This window comes from Danio rerio, chromosome 18 (assembly GCF_049306965.1).
Source record: "Danio rerio strain Tuebingen ecotype United States chromosome 18, GRCz12tu, whole genome shotgun sequence".
NCBI lineage: Eukaryota > Metazoa > Chordata > Actinopteri > Cypriniformes > Danionidae > Danio > Danio rerio.
In genome coordinates this window covers 53,019,810-53,030,018 of record NC_133193.1, presented here as the reverse complement: position 1 = coordinate 53,030,018, position 10,209 = coordinate 53,019,810, and the positions used below count along the sequence as shown (strand labels likewise).

The 10,209-nt window shown below is 39.6% G+C and overlaps 1 long non-coding RNA gene across 1 annotated transcript; it reads right to left on the bottom strand.

Annotated features, from left to right (window-relative positions):
- Nucleotides 1–1,501: 1,501 nt before the first annotated feature.
- Nucleotides 1,502–4,936, bottom strand: LOC141378692 (uncharacterized). Its single transcript, XR_012393903.1, has 3 exons — nucleotides 4,769–4,936; nucleotides 3,862–3,998; nucleotides 1,502–3,452 (listed from the first exon to the last, which is right to left on the bottom strand). It is a non-coding gene; the product is annotated as an uncharacterized lncRNA (long non-coding RNA).
- Between the last annotated feature and the right edge of the window lie 5,273 nt (nucleotides 4,937–10,209).

Genomic DNA, 10,209 nt, shown 5'->3' with positions numbered 1-10,209 from the left:
GATGGCACCAGAGGGTACACTTCCCTGCTTGAGCCTATGCAACCTGGTGAGCAATACAACACTGCTGCCCTCTGCAGCACACCCTCGTGTTGTCTGTAATAGTGTTGTCCCGGTACTGAAGTTTTAAAAACGTCCATTTCCTGCTAACATTCAAGCGTCGCTGAGCTTGATCATAAACAGCGCTGCTTTACCATAACAATCACCAGTGCTCATCAGTTTACCGTTCTTCACCCAGTGCAAACACAGATTCGAGGACACTGGAGCTTGAAGCAGCCGTGAAGATCAGTCGAGTCATCAAGCAGATCGCTCGCCTCTGTGTTTGTACTCTGTAAACAGCGGCGGGTGAAGTGATGACCTTCTCGGCTAATCACAGTCATTTCTTAAAATCGGAGCATTGGTGTCCATGTATGTGCTCATTGAAAGTGCCAGATGATGTCGCAAGCTTTCAGAGACAATGCATTGCTCTGCTTTTAAACTGATTCCATGAGTCCTCAAATGTGTCATTAAGTTTGACGGGTTTCTACCTGAGAATGTGCATCTGCTTCACGTTGCTGTGTCAGAATACTTGCTTGTAAAATATCATGCGTGTTGGTCTGAAGAGAGTCGCTCTCGCTCACCGAATGCGCTGTACTGCGTGCGTTGCGTGTGTCCGTTCCCTTAGCAACAAGAACAAACGCCTGACATCGGCTGTCTGTATTCCTCAAAGTTGTTTAGGATTAAATGTTTAGAGATGGTGTGACTACGCGTACCTATGTGTGCCTTTGATGCACCCCTTGATGCTTCTTACGTCCTTGTTACAGCACCAGCGGCAGCGAAATTAGGCACTGAAATTCATATGCTGGTTTGGTCCGGTACATAACGGTTGCAAGTGTACCGGTGCTATAATGGCACCGGGTTTTGGTACCCAACCCTAGAGACTATGCACATAACAGCTTAAATGAGAGAGAGAACTACAATCCCATGAAGCATTGCAAATCACAGAATATGATTAAAACATTAGTGCTGTCAAATGATCACTCGCAACCAGAATAAAAGTTCATATCTACAAAACACAGGCTCATTGTGAAAATGTACCCCGTATACATTTCTGGCGAGCGTGAATTATGTAGCCAGGGGCACGTATGGCTGCAATTCGTCTTTAAAATGAACGCTGCATTCTGCTCAAGTGAACTGAAGATGGTGAAACTCAAACAGAAAACACAGTGGAACAGAAAGGCGCAGAGGCTGGAGTTTACGGGCGGGGCAGGGATCAGAGAAGTGGGACAAGACCCAGAAGGCCGACGGATTGATCCCTAGGTAAGAGATACATTCAGTGCCATCTGCCCGAGCTCTGCACTGCAGCATAAACATCTCCACTGAGGTCACGCTGGTTCACTGAGCCTTTACATCCACACATACCTGCACATCATGGGCTTATGCAAACACGCGCCTAGTCCAGGTTATGCTAGAAAACTGGACAAACTGCTGGATTTAGTATGGCAATGAATGGATATCCTGTTTTCATGTTCACAGAGCAAGTCACATGTTTTTATTTTGAGTAAATTAGACACATCCCCTCATGAAAAAAAGATACAATAGAAATTTAGAGTGAATGCTGTAATGTTACGAGCCGTACTAAAGTAAAGTAGGCTACATGAGTTAATCTGTTGTGGTGATACTAAAGTTACCATGGTAACACAACAACTATAGTAATTGATCTGTTGTGGTGATTTTATAATTGCTTTGGTAACTCATCGACTATAGTAATTGATCTGCTGTGGTGATTCTACAGTTGCTATGGCAACTCAACGACAATAGTAATTGATCTGCTGTGGTGATTCTGCTGTTGCTATGGTAACACAACAACTATAGTAATTGATCTGCTGTAATGATTTTATAGTTGCTACGGCAACTCAACAACTATAGTAATTGATCTGTTGTGGTGATTCTGCAGTTGCTATGGTAACACAACAACTATAGTAATTGATCTGTTGTGGCAATTCTGCTGTTGCCATGGTAACACAACGACTATAGTAATTGATCTGTTGTGGAGATTTTATAATTGCTTTGGTAACTCAACGACAATAGTAATTGATCTGCTGTGGTGATTCTTCTGTTGCTATGGTAACACAACAACTATAGTAATTGATCTGCTGTGATGATTTTATAGTTGCTACGGCAACTCAACTACTATAGTAATTGATCTGTTGTGGCGATTCTGCAGTTGCTATGGTAACACAATGATAGTAAAATTGATCTGCTGTGGTGATTCTACAGTTGCTATAGTAACACCACACATACAGTAATTGATCTATTGTGGTTATACTATAGTTACTATGGTAACTAAACAACTATAGTAATTGATCCATTGTGGTGATTCTACAGTTGCTATGGCAACTCAACGACTATAGTAATATAAACAAATCACCCAATGCTGTAGTGTTATATACGTGGAACCCAGACATGAACTTGCATGTCCTTTATGTAATTTGCATATATTTCAGATTTGTAAATGGGAATTGCTTATTTATTTAAAAATCATCAGCTTATAGCGATTTAAAATACATTGAGAAGATGTTGCAGGATTTACTCTGACAGCAACAGAACATTTAGGTTTAAATAAAATGTTCTTTTTTTAATGTCAGAATGTATTTTATTTTAGTGAGATGTCAAGAAAATATTCATTATTTTCATTTAGTTTACCTTTGAAGAATATAGTATATGAAATGTAATCTTGACTAGTTTGCAAGATGTTTCTCCAGCAGGAGTTGCACTTCATGACCGCCGAGTGAACTGGCTTATCTTAAAAGAGGCTTTGCAGTGGTTCAGTATATCCTGCTCCTTCTTTTTTCTAGATAAACACCATTATTATGTTATTAGGATATGATGTGTGTGTTGTGAGACAGGTGACTGCCGGGAGGCAGGAAGTCATCTTATAGTCATTTCGACATTTGGAAAAAAGGATTATCTGCTGTTTGGTGTGAAGGCATTTGGAGTCGAGCCTAAACATGTCCTCAGCTGAATTTGGCTAGCAGTGAAGATGTGCACATCTGCCAGGATGACAAGAGGAAGATTCTCACTATATGTTCATTTACTCTCCTGCTCAGATGATATTAAGTGCTAGACTGGCTTTGCGTGCACTGAAAAATTAATCATTCATTGGATTTACTCATTTTTTTAAAGGTAAGTGGTTGCACACAATTTACACTAAAAGAATTATTCACCCTCCTGTAGTTTCTTTTTGGCAAAGCAGTGGCGCAGTAGGTAGTGCTGTCGCCTCACAGCAAGAAGGTCGCTGGGTCGCTGGTTCGAACCTCGGCTCAGTTGGCGTTTCTGTGTGGAGCTAAATTGTCCGTAGTGTATGAGTGTGTGTGTGTGTGTGGATGTTTCCCAGAGATGGGTTGCGGCTGGAAGGGCATCTGCTGCGTAAAAACTTGCTGGATAAGTTGGCGGTTCATTCCGCTGTGGTGACCCTGGATAAATAAAGGGATTAAGCCGACAAGAAAATGAATGTAGTTTCTTTTCTTTGTCAAATATTTCCCAAATGATGTTGAACAGATTCAGGAATCTTTCACAGTATTTCCTCTAATAGTTTTTCTCCCGGGGGAAGTCTTATTTGTTTTATTTCACCCAGAATAAAAGCAGTTCTTATTTTTTAAGCAATTATAAGGTCATTATTATTAGCCCCCCTCAGCACTATTTGTTTTAGATTGTCTCCAGAACAAACCAACCCAGGCTCATTCTGAAAATGTAACCCCGCAGACGTTTCTGGAGGCCGCGAATTATGTAGCCGGAGGTGCGTATGGCTGCATTTCTTTTTTTAAGCGAATGCTACAGTGCAGTATGACGCTAATTCTTCGTGCTTAAGAGCTGATCGCTTACCTCCATTTGGAGGGCTTTCCCACTGCAACCAGTCTGTCCAGTTAGCTCATTGTGTACGTTGGCGGACTTGAGATGCAGAGAGGAGCTGACAACGACAATAGGGTTCGAGTCTGGGGAAGAGCGGTTCCAGAAATCAGCTAAGACAAAAGCAGAATCCAAAAAATATCCAAGTTCATAACAGGGTGAGAATGTGGGAAAATCCGAAAACGTGGTCAAAATCAGACGAGGGCTTTTCTTTTTCTGGACGGCTTTTGTAAATCAAGAAAAGAAAGACATTAATTGATTAAACAGTTCAGTAATTGGTGGACATTGGTGGGGACAGCAACATTTAACGCTACATCAGCTCTGCGTGAAGCTAAAACCGTTTTAAAACAGAGCATTACCTGAGAGAAATCTTTCAGCTATTGTGCCATGCTTTCTCCAGTGTGCAAAGGTAACTCCCAATATTGATTTAGGTTTTTAAAAAGTTTTGATTCAGCAGGTTTTTACTCTTGCTCTCTCTCGCGCGGCGGTCGGCGGAGCTGCGTGCATACGGCTGCTCAGTTGTTGACAGACAGATTGGGCTACTTATCGGAATTCTGGGAGATGTCGGCCTGACTCTATTTAATTGGATGAAAATTTTTTAGTTTTATGCCTTACATAAAAATACATATGAACATATTTAGATCATTTACTTTAATCATTACTATTCGACTGTGAAGAGACTTTCAATTAGCACAACAACAAATGCTTCTGGAGACGATCACCTACTGCACCATTAAACAGAAACTGTGGAGAAACAGGAGGGATAATTATCCTGACATCAACTGTATGTGGGCTGAATTTAATCAAACAAATTAAGTTGAACATTGCTTAATTTTATGTGTTTGTTTACATTCAGCCTAATCAATTGCTTGCCAGCACTTACCTTAAAACATGTGAACGGAGCATTGTTTCCAGTGTGTGTGCTCTTGCACATGCAGTCTCTCAATCATCTGCCAGCGTCAAATAAAATAAAAGCATGATATTTTCACCTCGCACCTTGAACCTGAACAAACTGAAGGATGATCCTCGTTTAGAAAGCCAGCTCCGCCACAGACCGGGGAAAGATTTCCAATTAATACTCTTCATGTTCATACTCTGCATTTCAGAATCCAATTACAGGCTATTTTAACGCACGTAGCTCACACATTCAGCTCTTACTCCTGAACACTGACAACACACCAACAGCAGAGCATTTCAGGAGACCACAGGCCAGCTGACCATTTATATTTCAGCCTGGACTCACAATACGCTTCTTATACTGCAGGGAGCACACTGAACAAGTTGTCGGGTTTCTGCATGGCCGCCCACATCTCAGCTCGGCTGGAAATACTCGTTCACAGCCGAAAACATATGAAAAGTGATCAGTTCTGTCAACTCTGGCCTCAAACGTTCCTCTGCCAAATATTCTGTTGTCTCTCATTGACCTTCAGGTCTATAACTCCCCCATCTGCACTTTCCTTAGCCCTATACTTCATATTCTCATTGGCTGTAGGACTATGACTCCTCCCCCTTAACTTTTCCTTGTCCTGCATTTAGCTCTCTCATTAGCTGTAGGTCTATAACTCCTCCCCTAAACTTTCAATTGTCTTGTATCCTGCTCTCTCATTGGCTATAGGTCTATGACTCCTCCTGAACCATTAGTTCCTCTTTATCTCACTTTCTTATTGGCTGTAGATATATGACCCCTCCCCCTAAACTTTCTCTTGCCTTGTATCCTGCTCTCTTATTGGCTGTAGATCTATGACCCCTCCCCCTAAACTTTCCCTTGCCCTGTATCCTGCTCTCTAATTAGCTGTAGACATAAGACTCCTCCCTCTAATGATTACCTTGCCGTATATTCTGCTTACTCATTGGCTAGGTCTATGACTCCTCCCCCTAAGCTTTCAATTTCTTGTATTGCCGTATATTCTGTTCTCTCATTGGCTATAGGTCTATGACTCCTTCTGACCTACCCTTGCCCTGTATCCTGCTCTCTTATTGGCTATAGGTCTATGACTCCTCCCCATAACCATTCAATGCCCTGTATTCTGCTCTCTCATTGGCTGTAGATCTATGACTCCTCCATTTAAAGATTCTCCTGCTCTCTCATTGGCTGTCTGTCTATGACTCCTCCCCCGAAACTTTCTGTTTGTTTTTAAACTGCTCTCTCATTGGCTGTAAGTTTATAACTTCTCCCCCTGAACGTTCTCTAGCCCTATATAATGCTCTCTTATTGGCTGTAGATATATGACTCCTCCCCCTAAAGATTCCTTTGCCCCGTATCCTGCTCACTTATTGGCCGCAGGTCTATGACTCCTCCTCCCAAGCTATTAGTTTCCCTTTTATCTCACTTTCTTATTGGCTGTAAGTTTATAACTCCTCCCCTTTGACATTCCTTTTCTCTTTGTCTCACTTTCCTATTGGCTGTAGATATATGTCTCCTCCCTCATACTGTTCCCTTGTCCTGTATCCTGCTCTCTTATTGGGTGTAGATATATGAATCCTCCCCCTAAACTTTCTCTTGCCCTGTGTCTTGCTTTCTCATTCACTGTAGGTCTATGACTCCTTCATTTAACTACCCCTTGGCCTGTACCCTGCTCTCTCATTGGCTGTAGGTCTATGACTCCTCCTCCTGAATAATATCTTTCCCCAATTCTCACCTTCTCATTGGCTGTGGGTCTATATCTCCTCCCCTGTATGTTCCCCTACCCTGCTTCCCGTCTTTTGATTGGCTGTAGGTCTATATCTCCTCCCCTGTATGTTCCCCTGCCCTGCTTTCCGTCTTTTGATTGGCTGTAGGTCTCTATCTCCTCCCCTGTATGTTCCCCTACCCTGCTTCCCGTCTTTTGATTGGCTGTAGGTCTATATCTCCTCCCCTGTATGTTCCCCTGCCCTGCTTCCCGTCTTTTGATTGGCTGTAGGTCTCTATCTCCTCCCCTGTATGTTCCCCTACCCTGCTTCCCGTCTTTTGATTGGCTGTAGGTCTATATCTCCTCCCCTGTATGTTCCCCTGCCCTGCTTCCCGTCTTTTGATTGGCTGTAGGTCTATATCTCCTCCCCCTGTATGTTCCCCTGCCCAGCTTCCCGTCTTTTGATTGGCTGTAGGTCTATATCTCCTCCCCCTGTATGTTCCCCTACCCTGCTTCCCGTCTTTTGATTGGCTGTAGGTCTATATCTCCTCCCCCTGTATGTTCCCCTACCCTGCTTCCCGTCTTTTGATTGGCTGTAGGTCTATGATTCTTCGTCCAGAACATTTCTCTTTATATACTGCTCAATAAATACTCACATATTATCTTCTATACATACACATATACATATTCTTGCCTACTACTGTATTGAATATGGAAGTATACACATTCAGCCTATTGCTGTTTGTTCCTCCAGTAAGCACTGGCACATGAATAGTGAACAGTTCTTTAATAATAATCATATAGGAATAATTAATATGGCTGCATTGTTTGATCATTTGCCAGTTCTTAAAGTAATTATGCAAATGAACGCAACTGTTGGATCCATTTATTAACTTGAACAATCAGCTGTGGTTTACTTTCTCCAAGGGCATAAAGAGAACGGGAGCAAGAGTTGGTTCTGTTGGCAGTTTCTCCATCTAATGTGCGCTGCGGGACTGTGAAACCCCTCATCAAGTCCTTCTCATCGTACAGCCATGTTTCTGTCATTTATCCTGAAGGGCGTGTGGCATCAACAGCAATCAGCCGTGACATTATGACACTCAGAGTTCATTATAAGCTTTGTTTTGTTGGCAGGATACAAACCTCCAGTCCAGCTGATCAGCCTACCAACAAATTGCCTTATATTTGGATTAAAGTGACGAGTCGGTTTGATTGCTGTTGTCACGCCGGTGTGAATAAAGGAGCTGATCTCGCTGGCAATCTTGCGGTATTGTGGATCTGAGCTGCAGATGGTGGCGATGGACGTTTTCTTGATTCTGGAGTACAAAAACATGCTCTGAAGGAGGAGGAAACACCTGCTGGTTCTGCTTTTGCTGGTGGGGGTGGATTCAGATCAGAACAGGCTTTAATTAAACGCTTATCTCACCACTCAGAGACTCCTGCATCCGGACGGTGTGGAGAAATGTTCATATTGCAAATGTGCTTTATATATGACTGCAACTATATATATATATATATATATATATATATATATATATATATATATATATATATATATATATATATATATATATATATATATATATATATATAGTTGAAGTCAGAGTTATTAGCCCCCATTTGATTTTTATATTCTTTTTTAAATATTTCCCAAATTATTTTTAACAGAGCAATGAAATTTTCACAGTATGTCTGATAATATTTTTTCTTCTGGAGAAAGTCTTATTTGTTTTATTTCGGCTAGAATAAAAGCAGTTATTATTTAAAAAAACAAACCATTTTTGGGACAAAATTATTAGCCCCTTTAAGCTAATTTTTTTTCGATAGTCTACAGAAGCAATCATCATTATAGAATAACTTGCCTAATTACCCTAACCTGCCTAGTTCACCTTATTAACCTAGTTAAGCCTTTTAATGTCACTTTAAGCTGTATAGAAGTGTCTTGAAAAATATCTAGTAAAATATTATTTACTGTCATCATGACAAACAGAAAATAAATCAGCTGTTAGAAATCAGTTATTAAAACTATTATGCTTAGAAATGTGCTGAAACAATCTTCCAAGAACAAAACAGAAATTAGGGGAAAAAATAAACAGGGGCGCTAATAATTCAGAGGGGCTAATAATTCTGAGTATATATATATATATATATATATATATATATATATATATATATATATATATATATATATATATRTATATATATATATATATATATATATATATATATATATATATATATATATATATATATATATATATATATATATATGTATGTATGTATGTATATATATATATATATGTATGTATGTATATATATATATATATATATATATATATATATATATATATATATATATATATATATATATATATATATATGTGTTCTGGAGACAATCCAACACTAATATTGCTTAAGGGGGCTAATAATATTGACCTTATGATGGGTTTAAAAACTGCTTTATTCTAGCCGAAATAAAACGAATAAGACTTTCTCTAGAAGAAATATATTATAGTAAATACTGTGAACAATTCCTCAATCTGTTAAACATAATTTGGGAAATATTTGGAAAAGGAAAAAAAATCAGGATAATTTTGACTTCAAATGTATATAAATATATAGATATAAGTAGTCAAACAATTAATCGAAAATAAAAGTTTGTATTTGCAAAAACATTTTTCTCAAATATATACATGTAAGTTTATATTTATGTGTATATATAAAATAAATATGCACACTATACATATGTAATCTATGTTAATGCAAGCTTTTTTTTTTGATGCAATCAATCGCGATACGTTTTCTAACAGCATGTGTCTGTGTGTGTGTCATGGTCACTTCTTTTGGCTGGAAACTCCGGAAGGCATTGAGCCATGTCATTATTATTCTCTCATTAATTTGAAAATATTGTTTATGATAGATCAATATTAAATTAATGATATTTTCTTTAAAATAACACAACCCAGGCTCATTCTGATCTGAAATGCCCCTATGTACATTCCTGAAGAGCGCCATATAAGTCCCAGGAGCTACTTTTTTTTTCTGGCTTTTTTTGTGTGAATACACCAGAGGGCGCTGTGTATGCTTTTTCAGATCTCAGATTTCTCTCCGAGTGCAATTCGCACCTGCTGTTCTCATGTAAATCCACCAGAGGCCGCTGTATACTGACTGACTGACCCTCCTCCTTCCCTTAACCAAGGGGTCACCAAACTTGTTCCTGGAGGGCCGGTGTCCAGCAGATTTTAGCTCCAACCCTAATCAAACACACCTGAACAAGCTAATCAAGGTCTCACTAGGTATACTTGAAACATCCAGGCAGGTGTGTTGAGGAAGTTGGAGATAAACCCTGCAGAGACACTGGCCCTCCAGGACAGAGATTGATGACCCATGCCTTAACCCAACTGACTGTGTTTTCAAAAGCAATCCAGAAAAAGAAAAGCCCTCGCCTGATTTTTACCACGTTTTCAGATTCTCACCCTGTTATTTACTTGTTTATTTAATTTTTTGTCTTTAGTTTTTTGTCCTTGCTGCTTTCTGGAACTGTTCTACGTGGGGAGCCACTAGACAAACAGGTAACAGTGGGAAAGCTATCCACACGGAGGTAAGCCATATATTCCTTTGGCTACATATTTCACAATCTCCAGAAATGTGTACAGTTTTCAGAATGAGCCTATGTTGAAATAACATATGATGGAAATACATAAAATAATTTTTA